The sequence below is a fragment of the Salvelinus fontinalis genome, chromosome 33 (assembly GCF_029448725.1).
Source record: "Salvelinus fontinalis isolate EN_2023a chromosome 33, ASM2944872v1, whole genome shotgun sequence".
NCBI classification, from domain to species: Eukaryota; Metazoa; Chordata; class Actinopteri; order Salmoniformes; family Salmonidae; genus Salvelinus; species Salvelinus fontinalis.
The window spans coordinates 1,989,952-2,008,001 of NC_074697.1; the positions used below are offsets into that span (position 1 = coordinate 1,989,952).

Sequence of the window (18,050 nt, forward strand, 5' to 3'; positions counted from 1 at the left end):
CTGGTCTACATGTCTGGAGGAGAGGAGTTTTATTCTACAGCAGACCCTGGTCTATATGACTGGAGGAGAGGGGTTTTATTCTACAGCAGACCCTGGTCTATATGACTGGAGGAGAGGGGTTTTATTCTACAGCAGACCCTGGTCTACATGACTGGAGGAGAGGGGTTTTATTCTACAGCAGACCCTGGTCTACATGTCTGGAGGAGAGGAGAGGGGTTTTATTCTACAGCAGACCCTGGTCTACATGTCTGGAGGAGAGGAGAGGGGTTTTATTCTACAGCAGACCCTGGTCTACATGTCTGGAGGAGAGGAGAGGGGTTTTATTCTACAGCAGACCCTGGTCTACATGTCTGGAGGAGAGGAGAGGGGTTTTATTCTACAGCAGACCCTGGTCTACATGTCTGGAGGAGAGGAGAGGGGTTTTATTCTACAGCAGACCCTGGTCTACATGTCTGGAGGAGAGGAGAGGGGTTTTATTCTACAGCAGACCCTGGTCTACATGTCTGGAGGAGAGGAGAGGGGTTTTATTCTACAGCAGACCCTGGTCTATATGAGTGGAGGAGAGGAGAGGGGTTTTATTCTACAGCAGACCCTGGTCTACATGACTGGAGGAGAGGAGAGGGGTTTTATTCTACAGCAGACCCTGGTCTATATGACTGGAGGAGAGGAGAGGGGTTTTATTCTACAGCAGACCCTGGTCTACATGTCTGGAGGAGAGGGGTTTTATTCTACAGCAGACCCTGGTCTACATGTCTGGAGGAGAGGAGAGGGGTTTTATTCTACAGCAGACCCTGGTCTACATGTCTGGAGGAGAGGGGTTTTATTCTACAGCAGACCCTGGTCTATATGACTGGAGGAGAGGGGTTTTATTCTACAGCAGACCCTGGTCTACATGTCTGGAGGAGAGGGGTTTTATTCTACAGCAGACCCTGGTCTACATGTCTGGAGGAGAGGAGAGGGGTTTTATTCTACAGCAGACCCTGGTCTACATGACTGGAGGAGAGGGGTTTTATTCTACAGCAGACCCTGGTCTACATGTCTGGAGGAGAGGAGAGGGGTTTTATTCTACAGCAGACCCTGGTCTATATGACTGGAGGAGAGGAGAGGGGTTTTATTCTACAGCAGACCCTGGTCTACATGTCTGGAGGAGAGGGGTTTTATTCTACAGCAGACCCTGGTCTACATGTCTGGAGGAGAGGAGAGGGGTTTTATTCTACAGCAGACCCTGGTCTACATGTCTGGAGGAGAGGAGAGGGGTTTTATTCTACAGCAGACCCTGGTCTACATGTCTGGAGGAGAGGAGAGGGGTTTTATTCTACAGCAGACCCTGGTCTACATGTCTGGAGGAGAGGAGAGGGGTTTTATTCTACAGCAGACCCTGGTCTACATGTCTGGAGGAGAGGGGTTTTATTCTACAGCAGACCCTGGTCTATATGACTGGAGGAGAGGAGAGGGGTTTTATTCTACAGCAGACCCTGGTCTACATGTCTGGAGGAGAGGAGAGGGGTTTTATTCTACAGCAGACCCTGGTCTACATGTCTGGAGGAGAGGAGAGGGGTTTTATTCTACAGCAGACCCTGGTCTACATGACTGGAGGAGAGGAGAGGGGTTTTATTCTACAGCAGACCCTGGTCTATATGACTGGAGGAGAGGGGTTTTATTCTACAGCAGACCCTGGTCTATATGACTGGAGGAGAGGGGTTTTATTCTACAGCAGACCCTGGTCTATATGTCTGGAGGAGAGGAGAGGGGTTTTATTCTACAGCAGACCCTGGTCTATATGACTGGAGGAGAGGGGTTTTATTCTACAGCAGACCCTGGTCTACATGTCTGGAGGAGAGGAGTTTTATTCTACAGCAGACCCTGGTCTATATGACTGGAGGAGAGGGGTTTTATTCTACAGCAGACCCTGGTCTATATGACTGGAGGAGAGGGGTTTCATTCTACAGCAGACCCTGGTCTACATGACTGGAGGAGAGGGGTTTTATTCTACAGCAGACCCTGGTCTACATGTCTGGAGGAGAGGAGAGGGGTTTTATTCTACAGCAGACCCTGGTCTACATGTCTGGAGGAGAGGAGAGGGGTTTTATTCTACAGCAGACCCTGGTCTACATGTCTGGAGGAGAGGAGAGGGGTTTTATTCTACAGCAGACCCTGGTCTACATGTCTGGAGGAGAGGAGAGGGGTTTTATTCAACAGCAGACCCTGGTCTATATGACTGGAGGAGAGGAGAGGGGTTTTATTCTACAGCAGACCCTGGTCTACATGACTGGAGGAGAGGAGAGGGGTTTTATTCTACAGCAGACCCTGGTCTATATGACTGGAGGAGAGGAGAGGGGTTTTATTCTACAGCAGACCCTGGTCTACATGACTGGAGGAGAGGGGTTTTATTCTACAGCAGACCCTGGTCTACATGACTGGAGGAGAGGAGAGGGGTTTTATTCTACAGCAGACCCTGGTCTACATGTCTGGAGGAGAGGAGAGGGGTTTTATTCTACAGCAGACCCTGGTCTACATGTCTGGAGGAGAGGAGAGGGGTTTTATTCTACAGCAGACCCTGGTCTATATGACTGGAGGAGAGGAGAGGGGTTTTATTCTACAGCAGACCCTGGTCTACATGACTGGAGGAGAGGGGTTTTATTCTACAGCAGACCCTGGTCTACATGACTGGAGGAGAGGGGTTTTATTCTACAGCAGACCCTGGTCTACATGACTGGAGGAGAGGAGAGGGGTTTTATTCTACAGCAGACCCTGGTCTATATGACTGGAGGAGAGGAGAGGGGTTTTATTCTACAGCAGACCCTGGTCTACATGTCTGGAGGAGAGGAGAGGGGTTTTATTCTACAGCAGACCCTGGTCTATATGACTGGAGGAGAGGAGAGGGGTTTTATTCTACAGCAGACCCTGGTCTATATGACTGGAGGAGAGGAGAGGGGTTTTATTCTACAGCAGACCCTGGTCTACATGTCTGGAGGAGAGGGGTTTTATTCTACAGCAGACCCTGGTCTACATGTCTGGAGGAGAGGGGTTTTATTCTACAGCAGACCCTGGTCTAAATGTCTGGAGGAGAGGGGTTTTATTCTACAGCAGACCCTGGTCTACATGTCTGGAGGAGAGGGGTTTTATTCTACAGCAGACCCTGGTCTACATGTCTGGAGGAGAGGGGTTTTATTCTACAGCAGACCCTGGTCTATATGACTGGAGGAGAGGGGTTTTATTCTACAGCAGACCCTGGTCTACATGTCTGGAGGAGAGGGGTTTTATTCTACAGCAGACCCTGGTCTACATGTCTGGAGGAGAGGAGAGGGGTTTTATTCTACAGCAGACCCTGGTCTACATGTCTGGAGGAGAGGAGAGGGGTTTTATTCTACAGCAGACCCTGGTCTACATGTCTGGAGGAGAGGAGAGGGGTTTTATTCTACAGCAGACCCTGGTCTACATGTCTGGAGGAGAGGAGAGGGGTTTTATTCTACAGCAGACCCTGGTCTACATGTCTGGAGGAGAGGAGAGGGGTTTTATTCTACAGCAGACCCTGGTCTATATGAGTGGAGGAGAGGAGAGGGGTTTTATTCTACAGCAGACCCTGGTCTTCATGTCTGGAGGAGAGGAGAGGGGTTTTATTCTACAGCAGACCCTGGTCTACATGTCTGGAGGAGAGGAGAGGGGTTTTATTCTACAGCAGACCCTGGTCTACATGTCTGGAGGAGAGGAGAGGGGTTTTATTCTACAGCAGACCCTGGTCTACATGTCTGGAGGAGAGGGGTTTTATTCTACAGCAGACCCTGGTCTACATGTCTGGAGGAGAGGAGAGGGGTTTTATTCTACAGCAGACCCTGGTCTACATGTCTGGAGGAGAGGAGAGGGGTTTTATTCTACAGCAGACCCTGGTCTACATGTCTGGAGGAGAGGAGAGGGGTTTTATTCTACAGCAGACCCTGGTCTATATGACTGGAGGAGAGGGGTTTTATTCTACAGCAGACCCTGGTCTACATGTCTGGAGGAGAGGAGAGGGGTTTTATTCTACAGCAGACCCTGGTCTACATGTCTGGAGGAGAGGAGAGGGGTTTTATTCTACAGCAGACCTTGGTCTATATGACTGGAGGAGAGGAGAGGGGTTTTATTCTACAGCAGACCCTGGTCTACATGACTGGAGGAGAGGAGAGGGGTTTTATTCTACAGCAGACCCTGGTCTACATGACTGGAGGAGAGGAGAGGGGTTTTATTCTACAGCAGACCCTGGTCTATATGACTGGAGGAGAGGGGTTTTATTCTACAGCAGACCCTGGTCTATATGTCTGGAGGAGAGGAGAGGGGTTTTATTCTACAGCAGACCCTGGTCTATATGACTGGAGGAGAGGGGTTTTATTCTACAGCAGACCCTGGTCTACATGTCTGGAGGAGAGGAGAGGGGTTTTATTCTACAGCAGACCCTGGTCTATATGTCTGGAGGAGAGGGGTTTTATTCTACAGCAGACCCTGGTCTACATGTCTGGAGGAGAGGAGAGGGGTTTTATTCTACAGCAGACCCTGGTCTACATGTCTGGAGGAGAGGAGAGGGGTTTTATTCTACAGCAGACCCTGGTCTACATGACTGGAGGAGAGGGGTTTTATTCTACAGCAGACCCTGGTCTATATGACTGGAGGAGAGGAGAGGGGTTTTATTCTACAGCAGACCCTGGTCTACATGTCTGGAGGAGAGGAGAGGGGTTTTATTCTACAGCAGACCCTGGTCTACATGACTGGAGGAGAGGGGTTTTATTCTACAGCAGACCCTGGTCTATATGACTGGAGGAGAGGAGAGGGGTTTTATTCTACAGCAGACCCTGGTCTACATGACTGGAGGAGAGGAGAGGGGTTTTATTCTACAGCAGACCCTGGTCTACATGTCTGGAGGAGAGGAGAGGGGTTTTATTCTACAGCAGACCCTGGTCTACATGTCTGGAGGAGAGGGGTTTTATTCTACAGCAGACCCTGGTCTACATGTCTGGAGGAGAGGAGAGGGGTTTTATTCTACAGCAGACCCTGGTCTACATGTCTGGAGGAGAGGAGAGGGGTTTTATTCTACAGCAGACCCTGGTCTACATGTCTGGAGGAGAGGGGTTTTATTCTACAGCAGACCCTGGTCTACATGTCTGGAGGAGAGGAGAGGGGTTTTATTCTACAGCAGACCCTGGTCTACATGTCTGGAGGAGAGGGGTTTTATTCTACAGCAGACCCTGGTCTACATGTCTGGAGGAGAGGGGTTTTATTCTACAGCAGACCCTGGTCTACATGTCTAGAGGAGAGGGGTTTTATTCTACAGCAGACCCTGGTCTACATGACTGGAGGAGAGGAGAGGGGTTTTATTCTACAGCAGACCCTGGTCTACATGACTGGAGGAGAGGAGAGGGGTTTTATTCTACAGCAGACCCTGGTCTATATGACTGGAGGAGAGGGGTTTTATTCTACAGCAGACCCTGGTCTACATGTCTGGAGGAGAGGGGTTTTATTCTACAGCAGACCCTGGTCTACATGACTGGAGGAGAGGGGTTTTATTCTACAGCAGACCCTGGTCTACATGTCTGGAGGAGAGGAGAGGGGTTTTATTCTACAGCAGACCCTGGTCTATATGTCTGGAGGAGAGGGGTTTTATTCTACAGCAGACCCTGGTCTATATGACTGGAGGAGAGGGGTTTTATTCTACAGCAGACCCTGGTCTACATGTCTGGAGGAGAGGAGAGGGGTTTTATTCTACAGCAGACCCTGGTCTATATGTCTGGAGGAGAGGGGTTTTATTCTACAGCAGACCCTGGTCTACATGTCTGGAGGAGAGGAGAGGGGTTTTATTCTACAGCAGACCCTGGTCTACATGTCTGGAGGAGAGGAGAGGGGTTTTATTCTACAGCAGACCCTGGTCTACATGACTGGAGGAGAGGGGTTTTATTCTACAGCAGACCCTGGTCTATATGACTGGAGGAGAGGAGAGGGGTTTTATTCTACAGCAGACCCTGGTCTACATGTCTGGAGGAGAGGAGAGGGGTTTTATTCTACAGCAGACCCTGGTCTATATGAGTGGAGGAGAGGAGAGGGGTTTTATTCTACAGCAGACCCTGGTCTTCATGTCTGGAGGAGAGGAGAGGGGTTTTATTCTACAGCAGACCCTGGTCTACATGTCTGGAGGAGAGGAGAGGGGTTTTATTCTACAGCAGACCCTGGTCTACATGTCTGGAGGAGAGGAGAGGGGTTTTATTCTACAGCAGACCCTGGTCTACATGTCTGGAGGAGAGGGGTTTTATTCTACAGCAGACCCTGGTCTACATGTCTGGAGGAGAGGAGAGGGGTTTTATTCTACAGCAGACCCTGGTCTACATGTCTGGAGGAGAGGAGAGGGGTTTTATTCTACAGCAGACCCTGGTCTACATGTCTGGAGGAGAGGAGAGGGGTTTTATTCTACAGCAGACCCTGGTCTATATGACTGGAGGAGAGGAGAGGGGTTTTATTCTACAGCAGACCCTGGTCTACATGTCTGGAGGAGAGGAGAGGGGTTTTATTCTACAGCAGACCCTGGTCTACATGTCTGGAGGAGAGGAGAGGGGTTTTATTCTACAGCAGACCTTGGTCTATATGACTGGAGGAGAGGAGAGGGGTTTTATTCTACAGCAGACCCTGGTCTACATGACTGGAGGAGAGGAGAGGGGTTTTATTCTACAGCAGACCCTGGTCTACATGACTGGAGGAGAGGAGAGGGGTTTTATTCTACAGCAGACCCTGGTCTATATGACTGGAGGAGAGGGGTTTTATTCTACAGCAGACCCTGGTCTATATGTCTGGAGGAGAGGAGAGGGGTTTTATTCTACAGCAGACCCTGGTCTATATGACTGGAGGAGAGGGGTTTTATTCTACAGCAGACCCTGGTCTACATGTCTGGAGGAGAGGAGAGGGGTTTTATTCTACAGCAGACCCTGGTCTATATGTCTGGAGGAGAGGGGTTTTATTCTACAGCAGACCCTGGTCTACATGTCTGGAGGAGAGGAGAGGGGTTTTATTCTACAGCAGACCCTGGTCTACATGTCTGGAGGAGAGGAGAGGGGTTTTATTCTACAGCAGACCCTGGTCTACATGACTGGAGGAGAGGGGTTTTATTCTACAGCAGACCCTGGTCTATATGACTGGAGGAGAGGAGAGGGGTTTTATTCTACAGCAGACCCTGGTCTACATGTCTGGAGGAGAGGAGAGGGGTTTTATTCTACAGCAGACCCTGGTCTACATGACTGGAGGAGAGGGGTTTTATTCTACAGCAGACCCTGGTCTATATGACTGGAGGAGAGGAGAGGGGTTTTATTCTACAGCAGACCCTGGTCTACATGACTGGAGGAGAGGAGAGGGGTTTTATTCTACAGCAGACCCTGGTCTACATGTCTGGAGGAGAGGAGAGGGGTTTTATTCTACAGCAGACCCTGGTCTACATGTCTGGAGGAGAGGGGTTTTATTCTACAGCAGACCCTGGTCTACATGTCTGGAGGAGAGGAGAGGGGTTTTATTCTACAGCAGACCCTGGTCTACATGTCTGGAGGAGAGGAGAGGGGTTTTATTCTACAGCAGACCCTGGTCTACATGTCTGGAGGAGAGGGGTTTTATTCTACAGCAGACCCTGGTCTACATGTCTGGAGGAGAGGGGTTTTATTCTACAGCAGACCCTGGTCTACATGTCTGGAGGAGAGGGGTTTTATTCTACAGCAGACCCTGGTCTACATGTCTGGAGGAGAGGGGTTTTATTCTACAGCAGACCCTGGTCTACATGTCTAGAGGAGAGGGGTTTTATTCTACAGCAGACCCTGGTCTACATGACTGGAGGAGAGGAGAGGGGTTTTATTCTACAGCAGACCCTGGTCTACATGACTGGAGGAGAGGAGAGGGGTTTTATTCTACAGCAGACCCTGGTCTATATGACTGGAGGAGAGGGGTTTTATTCTACAGCAGACCCTGGTCTATATGTCTGGAGGAGAGGAGAGGGGTTTTATTCTACAGCAGACCCTGGTCTATATGACTGGAGGAGAGGGGTTTTATTCTACAGCAGACCCTGGTCTACATGTCTGGAGGAGAGGAGAGGGGTTTTATTCTACAGCAGACCCTGGTCTATATGTCTGGAGGAGAGGGGTTTTATTCTACAGCAGACCCTGGTCTACATGTCTGGAGGAGAGGAGAGGGGTTTTATTCTACAGCAGACCCTGGTCTACATGTCTGGAGGAGAGGAGAGGGGTTTTATTCTACAGCAGACCCTGGTCTACATGACTGGAGGAGAGGGGTTTTATTCTACAGCAGACCCTGGTCTATATGACTGGAGGAGAGGAGAGGGGTTTTATTCTACAGCAGACCCTGGTCTACATGTCTGGAGGAGAGGAGAGGGGTTTTATTCTACAGCAGACCCTGGTCTACATGACTGGAGGAGAGGGGTTTTATTCTACAGCAGACCCTGGTCTATATGACTGGAGGAGAGGAGAGGGGTTTTATTCTACAGCAGACCCTGGTCTACATGACTGGAGGAGAGGAGAGGGGTTTTATTCTACAGCAGACCCTGGTCTACATGTCTGGAGGAGAGGAGAGGGGTTTTATTCTACAGCAGACCCTGGTCTACATGTCTGGAGGAGAGGGGTTTTATTCTACAGCAGACCCTGGTCTACATGTCTGGAGGAGAGGAGAGGGGTTTTATTCTACAGCAGACCCTGGTCTACATGTCTGGAGGAGAGGAGAGGGGTTTTATTCTACAGCAGACCCTGGTCTACATGTCTGGAGGAGAGGGGTTTTATTCTACAGCAGACCCTGGTCTACATGTCTGGAGGAGAGGAGAGGGGTTTTATTCTACAGCAGACCCTGGTCTACATGTCTGGAGGAGAGGGGTTTTATTCTACAGCAGACCCTGGTCTACATGTCTGGAGGAGAGGGGTTTTATTCTACAGCAGACCCTGGTCTACATGTCTAGAGGAGAGGGGTTTTATTCTACAGCAGACCCTGGTCTACATGTCTGGAGGAGAGGAGAGGGGTTTTATTCTACAGCAGACCCTGGTCTACATGTCTGGAGGAGAGGGGTTTTATTCTACAGCAGACCCTGGTCTACATGTCTGGAGGAGAGGAGAGGGGTTTTATTCTACAGCAGACCCTGGTCTACATGACTGGAGGAGAGGAGAGGGGTTTTATTCTACAGCAGACCCTGGTCTACATGTCTGGAGGAGAGGAGAGGGGTTTCATTCTACAGCAGACCCTGGTCTACATGTCTGGAGGAGAGGAGAGGGGTTTTATTCTACAGCAGACCCTGGTCTATATGACTGGAGGAGAGGAGGGGGGTTTTATTCTACAGCAGACCCTGGTCTACATGTCTGGAGGAGAGGAGAGGGGTTTTATTCTACAGCAGACCCTGGTCTACATGACTGGAGGAGAGGAGAGGGGTTTTATTCTACAGCAGACCCTGGTCTACATGACTGGAGGAGAGGAGAGGGGTTTTATTCTACAGCAGACCCTGGTCTACATGTCTGGAGGAGAGGAGAGGGGTTTTATTCTACAGCAGACCCTGGTCTACATGACTGGAGGAGAGGGGTTTTATTCTACAGCAGACCCTGGTCTACATGACTGGAGGAGAGGAGAGGGGTTTTATTCTACAGCAGACCCTGGTCTATATGACTGGAGGAGAGGAGAGGGGTTTTATTCTACAGCAGACCCTGGTCTACATGTCTGGAGGAGAGGAGAGGGGTTTTATTCTACAGCAGACCCTGGTCTATATGACTGGAGGAGAGGAGAGGGGTTTTATTCTACAGCAGACCCTGGTCTATATGACTGGAGGAGAGGAGAGGGGTTTTATTCTACAGCAGACCCTGGTCTACATGTCTGGAGGAGAGGGGTTTTATTCTACAGCAGACCCTGGTCTACATGTCTGGAGGAGAGGGGTTTTATTCTACAGCAGACCCTGGTCTAAATGTCTGGAGGAGAGGGGTTTTATTCTACAGCAGACCCTGGTCTACATGTCTGGAGGAGAGGGGTTTTATTCTACAGCAGACCCTGGTCTACATGTCTGGAGGAGAGGGGTTTTATTCTACAGCAGACCCTGGTCTATATGACTGGAGGAGAGGGGTTTTATTCTACAGCAGACCCTGGTCTACATGTCTGGAGGAGAGGGGTTTTATTCTACAGCAGACCCTGGTCTACATGTCTGGAGGAGAGGAGAGGGGTTTTATTCTACAGCAGACCCTGGTCTACATGTCTGGAGGAGAGGAGAGGGGTTTTATTCTACAGCAGACCCTGGTCTACATGTCTGGAGGAGAGGAGAGGGGTTTTATTCTACAGCAGACCCTGGTCTACATGTCTGGAGGAGAGGAGAGGGGTTTTATTCTACAGCAGACCCTGGTCTACATGTCTGGAGGAGAGGAGAGGGGTTTTATTCTACAGCAGACCCTGGTCTATATGAGTGGAGGAGAGGAGAGGGGTTTTATTCTACAGCAGACCCTGGTCTTCATGTCTGGAGGAGAGGAGAGGGGTTTTATTCTACAGCAGACCCTGGTCTACATGTCTGGAGGAGAGGAGAGGGGTTTTATTCTACAGCAGACCCTGGTCTACATGTCTGGAGGAGAGGAGAGGGGTTTTATTCTACAGCAGACCCTGGTCTACATGTCTGGAGGAGAGGGGTTTTATTCTACAGCAGACCCTGGTCTACATGTCTGGAGGAGAGGAGAGGGGTTTTATTCTACAGCAGACCCTGGTCTACATGTCTGGAGGAGAGGAGAGGGGTTTTATTCTACAGCAGACCCTGGTCTACATGTCTGGAGGAGAGGAGAGGGGTTTTATTCTACAGCAGACCCTGGTCTATATGACTGGAGGAGAGGGGTTTTATTCTACAGCAGACCCTGGTCTACTTGTCTGGAGGAGAGGAGAGGGGTTTTATTCTACAGCAGACCCTGGTCTACATGTCTGGAGGAGAGGAGAGGGGTTTTATTCTACAGCAGACCTTGGTCTATATGACTGGAGGAGAGGAGAGGGGTTTTATTCTACAGCAGACCCTGGTCTACATGACTGGAGGAGAGGAGAGGGGTTTTATTCTACAGCAGACCCTGGTCTACATGACTGGAGGAGAGGAGAGGGGTTTTATTCTACAGCAGACCCTGGTCTATATGACTGGAGGAGAGGGGTTTTATTCTACAGCAGACCCTGGTCTATATGTCTGGAGGAGAGGAGAGGGGTTTTATTCTACAGCAGACCCTGGTCTATATGACTGGAGGAGAGGGGTTTTATTCTACAGCAGACCCTGGTCTACATGTCTGGAGGAGAGGAGAGGGGTTTTATTCTACAGCAGACCCTGGTCTATATGTCTGGAGGAGAGGGGTTTTATTCTACAGCAGACCCTGGTCTACATGTCTGGAGGAGAGGAGAGGGGTTTTATTCTACAGCAGACCCTGGTCTACATGTCTGGAGGAGAGGAGAGGGGTTTTATTCTACAGCAGACCCTGGTCTACATGACTGGAGGAGAGGGGTTTTATTCTACAGCAGACCCTGGTCTATATGACTGGAGGAGAGGAGAGGGGTTTTATTCTACAGCAGACCCTGGTCTACATGTCTGGAGGAGAGGAGAGGGGTTTTATTCTACAGCAGACCCTGGTCTACATGACTGGAGGAGAGGGGTTTTATTCTACAGCAGACCCTGGTCTATATGACTGGAGGAGAGGAGAGGGGTTTTATTCTACAGCAGACCCTGGTCTACATGACTGGAGGAGAGGAGAGGGGTTTTATTCTACAGCAGACCCTGGTCTACATGTCTGGAGGAGAGGAGAGGGGTTTTATTCTACAGCAGACCCTGGTCTACATGTCTGGAGGAGAGGGGTTTTATTCTACAGCAGACCCTGGTCTACATGTCTGGAGGAGAGGAGAGGGGTTTTATTCTACAGCAGACCCTGGTCTACATGTCTGGAGGAGAGGAGAGGGGTTTTATTCTACAGCAGACCCTGGTCTACATGTCTGGAGGAGAGGGGTTTTATTCTACAGCAGACCCTGGTCTACATGTCTGGAGGAGAGGAGAGGGGTTTTATTCTACAGCAGACCCTGGTCTACATGTCTGGAGGAGAGGGGTTTTATTCTACAGCAGACCCTGGTCTACATGTCTGGAGGAGAGGGGTTTTATTCTACAGCAGACCCTGGTCTACATGTCTAGAGGAGAGGGGTTTTATTCTACAGCAGACCCTGGTCTACATGACTGGAGGAGAGGAGAGGGGTTTTATTCTACAGCAGACCCTGGTCTACATGACTGGAGGAGAGGAGAGGGGTTTTATTCTACAGCAGACCCTGGTCTATATGACTGGAGGAGAGGGGTTTTATTCTACAGCAGACCCTGGTCTACATGTCTGGAGGAGAGGGGTTTTATTCTACAGCAGACCCTGGTCTACATGACTGGAGGAGAGGGGTTTTATTCTACAGCAGACCCTGGTCTACATGTCTGGAGGAGAGGAGAGGGGTTTTATTCTACAGCAGACCCTGGTCTATATGTCTGGAGGAGAGGGGTTTTATTCTACAGCAGACCCTGGTCTATATGACTGGAGGAGAGGGGTTTTATTCTACAGCAGACCCTGGTCTACATGTCTGGAGGAGAGGAGAGGGGTTTTATTCTACAGCAGACCCTGGTCTATATGTCTGGAGGAGAGGGGTTTTATTCTACAGCAGACCCTGGTCTACATGTCTGGAGGAGAGGAGAGGGGTTTTATTCTACAGCAGACCCTGGTCTACATGTCTGGAGGAGAGGAGAGGGGTTTTATTCTACAGCAGACCCTGGTCTACATGACTGGAGGAGAGGGGTTTTATTCTACAGCAGACCCTGGTCTATATGACTGGAGGAGAGGAGAGGGGTTTTATTCTACAGCAGACCCTGGTCTACATGTCTGGAGGAGAGGAGAGGGGTTTTATTCTACAGCAGACCCTGGTCTATATGAGTGGAGGAGAGGAGAGGGGTTTTATTCTACAGCAGACCCTGGTCTTCATGTCTGGAGGAGAGGAGAGGGGTTTTATTCTACAGCAGACCCTGGTCTACATGTCTGGAGGAGAGGAGAGGGGTTTTATTCTACAGCAGACCCTGGTCTACATGTCTGGAGGAGAGGAGAGGGGTTTTATTCTACAGCAGACCCTGGTCTACATGTCTGGAGGAGAGGAGAGGGGTTTTATTCTACAGCAGACCCTGGTCTACATGACTGGAGGAGAGGAGAGGGGTTTTATTCTACAGCAGACCCTGGTCTACATGTCTGGAGGAGAGGAGAGGGGTTTTATTCTACAGCAGACCCTGGTCTACATGTCTGGAGGAGAGGAGAGGGGTTTTATTCTACAGCAGACCCTGGTCTACATGTCTGGAGGAGAGGGGTTTTATTCTACAGCAGACCCTGGTCTACATGTCTGGAGGAGAGGAGAGGGGTTTTATTCTACAGCAGACCCTGGTCTACATGTCTGGAGGAGAGGAGAGGGGTTTTATTCTACAGCAGACCCTGGTCTACATGTCTGGAGGAGAGGAGAGGGGTTTTATTCTACAGCAGACCCTGGTCTATATGACTGGAGGAGAGGAGAGGGGTTTTATTCTACAGCAGACCCTGGTCTACATGTCTGGAGGAGAGGAGAGGGGTTTTATTCTACAGCAGACCCTGGTCTACATGTCTGGAGGAGAGGAGAGGGGTTTTATTCTACAGCAGACCTTGGTCTATATGACTGGAGGAGAGGAGAGGGGTTTTATTCTACAGCAGACCCTGGTCTACATGACTGGAGGAGAGGAGAGGGGTTTTATTCTACAGCAGACCCTGGTCTACATGACTGGAGGAGAGGAGAGGGGTTTTATTCTACAGCAGACCCTGGTCTATATGACTGGAGGAGAGGGGTTTTATTCTACAGCAGACCCTGGTCTATATGTCTGGAGGAGAGGAGAGGGGTTTTATTCTACAGCAGACCCTGGTCTATATGACTGGAGGAGAGGGGTTTTATTCTACAGCAGACCCTGGTCTACATGTCTGGAGGAGAGGAGAGGGGTTTTATTCTACAGCAGACCCTGGTCTATATGTCTGGAGGAGAGGGGTTTTATTCTACAGCAGACCCTGGTCTACATGTCTGGAGGAGAGGAGAGGGGTTTTATTCTACAGCAGACCCTGGTCTACATGTCTGGAGGAGAGGAGAGGGGTTTTATTCTACAGCAGACCCTGGTCTACATGACTGGAGGAGAGGGGTTTTATTCTACAGCAGACCCTGGTCTATATGACTGGAGGAGAGGAGAGGGGTTTTATTCTACAGCAGACCCTGGTCTACATGTCTGGAGGAGAGGAGAGGGGTTTTATTCTACAGCAGACCCTGGTCTACATGACTGGAGGAGAGGGGTTTTATTCTACAGCAGACCCTGGTCTATATGACTGGAGGAGAGGAGAGGGGTTTTATTCTACAGCAGACCCTGGTCTACATGACTGGAGGAGAGGAGAGGGGTTTTATTCTACAGCAGACCCTGGTCTACATGTCTGGAGGAGAGGAGAGGGGTTTTATTCTACAGCAGACCCTGGTCTACATGTCTGGAGGAGAGGGGTTTTATTCTACAGCAGACCCTGGTCTACATGTCTGGAGGAGAGGAGAGGGGTTTTATTCTACAGCAGACCCTGGTCTACATGTCTGGAGGAGAGGAGAGGGGTTTTATTCTACAGCAGACCCTGGTCTACATGTCTGGAGGAGAGGGGTTTTATTCTACAGCAGACCCTGGTCTACATGTCTGGAGGAGAGGGGTTTTATTCTACAGCAGACCCTGGTCTACATGTCTGGAGGAGAGGGGTTTTATTCTACAGCAGACCCTGGTCTACATGTCTGGAGGAGAGGGGTTTTATTCTACAGCAGACCCTGGTCTACATGTCTAGAGGAGAGGGGTTTTATTCTACAGCAGACCCTGGTCTACATGACTGGAGGAGAGGAGAGGGGTTTTATTCTACAGCAGACCCTGGTCTACATGACTGGAGGAGAGGAGAGGGGTTTTATTCTACAGCAGACCCTGGTCTATATGACTGGAGGAGAGGGGTTTTATTCTACAGCAGACCCTGGTCTATATGTCTGGAGGAGAGGAGAGGGGTTTTATTCTACAGCAGACCCTGGTCTATATGACTGGAGGAGAGGGGTTTTATTCTACAGCAGACCCTGGTCTACATGTCTGGAGGAGAGGAGAGGGGTTTTATTCTACAGCAGACCCTGGTCTATATGTCTGGAGGAGAGGGGTTTTATTCTACAGCAGACCCTGGTCTACATGTCTGGAGGAGAGGAGAGGGGTTTTATTCTACAGCAGACCCTGGTCTACATGTCTGGAGGAGAGGAGAGGGGTTTTATTCTACAGCAGACCCTGGTCTACATGACTGGAGGAGAGGGGTTTTATTCTACAGCAGACCCTGGTCTATATGACTGGAGGAGAGGAGAGGGGTTTTATTCTACAGCAGACCCTGGTCTACATGTCTGGAGGAGAGGAGAGGGGTTTTATTCTACAGCAGACCCTGGTCTACATGACTGGAGGAGAGGGGTTTTATTCTACAGCAGACCCTGGTCTATATGACTGGAGGAGAGGAGAGGGGTTTTATTCTACAGCAGACCCTGGTCTACATGACTGGAGGAGAGGAGAGGGGTTTTATTCTACAGCAGACCCTGGTCTACATGTCTGGAGGAGAGGAGAGGGGTTTTATTCTACAGCAGACCCTGGTCTACATGTCTGGAGGAGAGGGGTTTTATTCTACAGCAGACCCTGGTCTACATGTCTGGAGGAGAGGAGAGGGGTTTTATTCTACAGCAGACCCTGGTCTACATGTCTGGAGGAGAGGAGAGGGGTTTTATTCTACAGCAGACCCTGGTCTACATGTCTGGAGGAGAGGGGTTTTATTCTACAGCAGACCCTGGTCTACATGTCTGGAGGAGAGGAGAGGGGTTTTATTCTACAGCAGACCCTGGTCTACATGTCTGGAGGAGAGGGGTTTTATTCTACAGCAGACCCTGGTCTACATGTCTGGAGGAGAGGGGTTTTATTCTACAGCAGACCCTGGTCTACATGTCTAGAGGAGAGGGGTTTTATTCTACAGCAGACCCTGGTCTACATGTCTGGAGGAGAGGAGAGGGGTTTTATTCTACAGCAGACCCTGGTCTACATGTCTGGAGGAGAGGGGTTTTATTCTACAGCAGACCCTGGTCTACATGTCTGGAGGAGAGGAGAGGGGTTTTATTCTACAGCAGACCCTGGTCTACATGACTGGAGGAGAGGAGAGGGGTTTTATTCTACAGCAGACCCTGGTCTACATGTCTGGAGGAGAGGAGAGGGGTTTCATTCTACAGCAGACCCTGGTCTACATGTCTGGAGGAGAGGAGAGGGGTTTTATTCTACAGCAGACCCTGGTCTATATGACTGGAGGAGAGGAGGGGGGTTTTATTCTACAGCAGACCCTGGTCTACATGTCTGGAGGAGAGGAGAGGGGTTTTATTCTACAGCAGACCCTGGTCTACATGACTGGAGGAGAGGAGAGGGGTTTTATTCTACAGCAGACCCTGGTCTACATGACTGGAGGAGAGGAGAGGGGTTTTATTCTACAGCAGACCCTGGTCTATATGTCTGGAGAAGAACACACTGACCCCTCCTTCCTCCACCCCTGGAACACACTGACCCCTCCTTCCTCCACCCCTGGAACACACTGACCCCTCCTTCCTCCACCCCTGGAACACACTGACCCCTCCTTCCTCCACCCCTGGAACACACTGACCCCTCCTTCCTCCACCCCTGGAACACACTGACCCCTCCTTCCTCCACCCCTGGAACACACTGACCCCTCCTTCCTCCACCCCTGGAACACACTGACCCCTCCTCCACCCCTGGAACACACTGACCCCTCCTCCACCCCTGGAACACACTGACCCCTCCTTCCTCCACCCCTGGAACACACTGACCCCTCCTTCCTCCACCCCTGGAACACACTGACCCCTCCTTCCTCCACCCCTGGAACACACTGACCCCTCCTTCCTCCACCCCTGGAACACACTGACCCCTCCTTCCTCCACCCCTGGAACACACTGACCCCTCCTCCCCCCCTGGAACACACTGACCCCTCCTCCCCCCCTGGAACACACTGACCCCTCCTTCCTCCACCCCTGGAACACACTGACCCCTCCTCCCCCCCTGGAACACACTGACCCCTCCTTCCTCCACCCCTGGAACACACTGACCCCTCCTTCCTCCACCCCTGGAACACACTGACCCCTCCTTCCTCCACCCCTGGAACACACTGACCCCTCCTTCCTCCACCCCTGGAACACACTGACCCCTCCTTCCTCCACCCCTGGAACACACTGACCCCTCCTTCCTCCACCCCTGGAACACACTGACCCCTCCTTCCTCCACCCCTGGAACACACTGACCCCTCCTCCACCCCTGGAACACACTGACCCCTCCTTCCTCCACCCCTGGAACACACTGACCCCTCCTTCCTCCACCCCTGGAACACACTGACCCCTCCTTCCTCCACCCCTGGAACACACTGACCCCTCCTTCCTCCACCCCTGGAACACACTGACCCCTCCTTCCTCCACCCCTGGAACACACTGACCCCTCCTTCCTCCACCCCTGGAACACACTGACCCCTCCTTCCTCCACCCCTGGAACACACTGACCCCTCCTCCCCCCCTGGAACACACTGACCCCTCCTCCCCCCCTGGAACACACTGACCCCTCCTTCCTCCACCCCTGGAACACACTGACCCCTCCTCCCCCCCTGGAACACACTGACCCCTCCTCCCCCCCTGGAACACACTGACCCCTCCTTCCTCCACCCCTGGAACACACTGACCCCTCCTTCCTCCACCCCTGGAACACACTGACCCCTCCTCCCCCCCTGGAACACACTGACCCCTCCTCCCCCCCTGGAACACACTGACCCCTCCTCCCCCCCTGGAACACACTGACCCCTCCTTCCTCCACCCCTGGAACACACTGACCCCTCCTCCCCCCCTGGAACACACTGACCCCTCCTTCCTCCACCCCTGGAACACACTGACCCCTCCTTCCTCCA

At 51.2% G+C, this 18,050-nt stretch overlaps 1 protein-coding gene across 1 annotated transcript in view; it reads right to left on the minus strand.

Moving 5' to 3' along the window:
* Positions 1–18,050, minus strand: part of urb1 (URB1 ribosome biogenesis homolog) — a 96,832-nt gene that overhangs the window by 17,486 nt on the left and 61,296 nt on the right. The window lies entirely within an intron of this gene.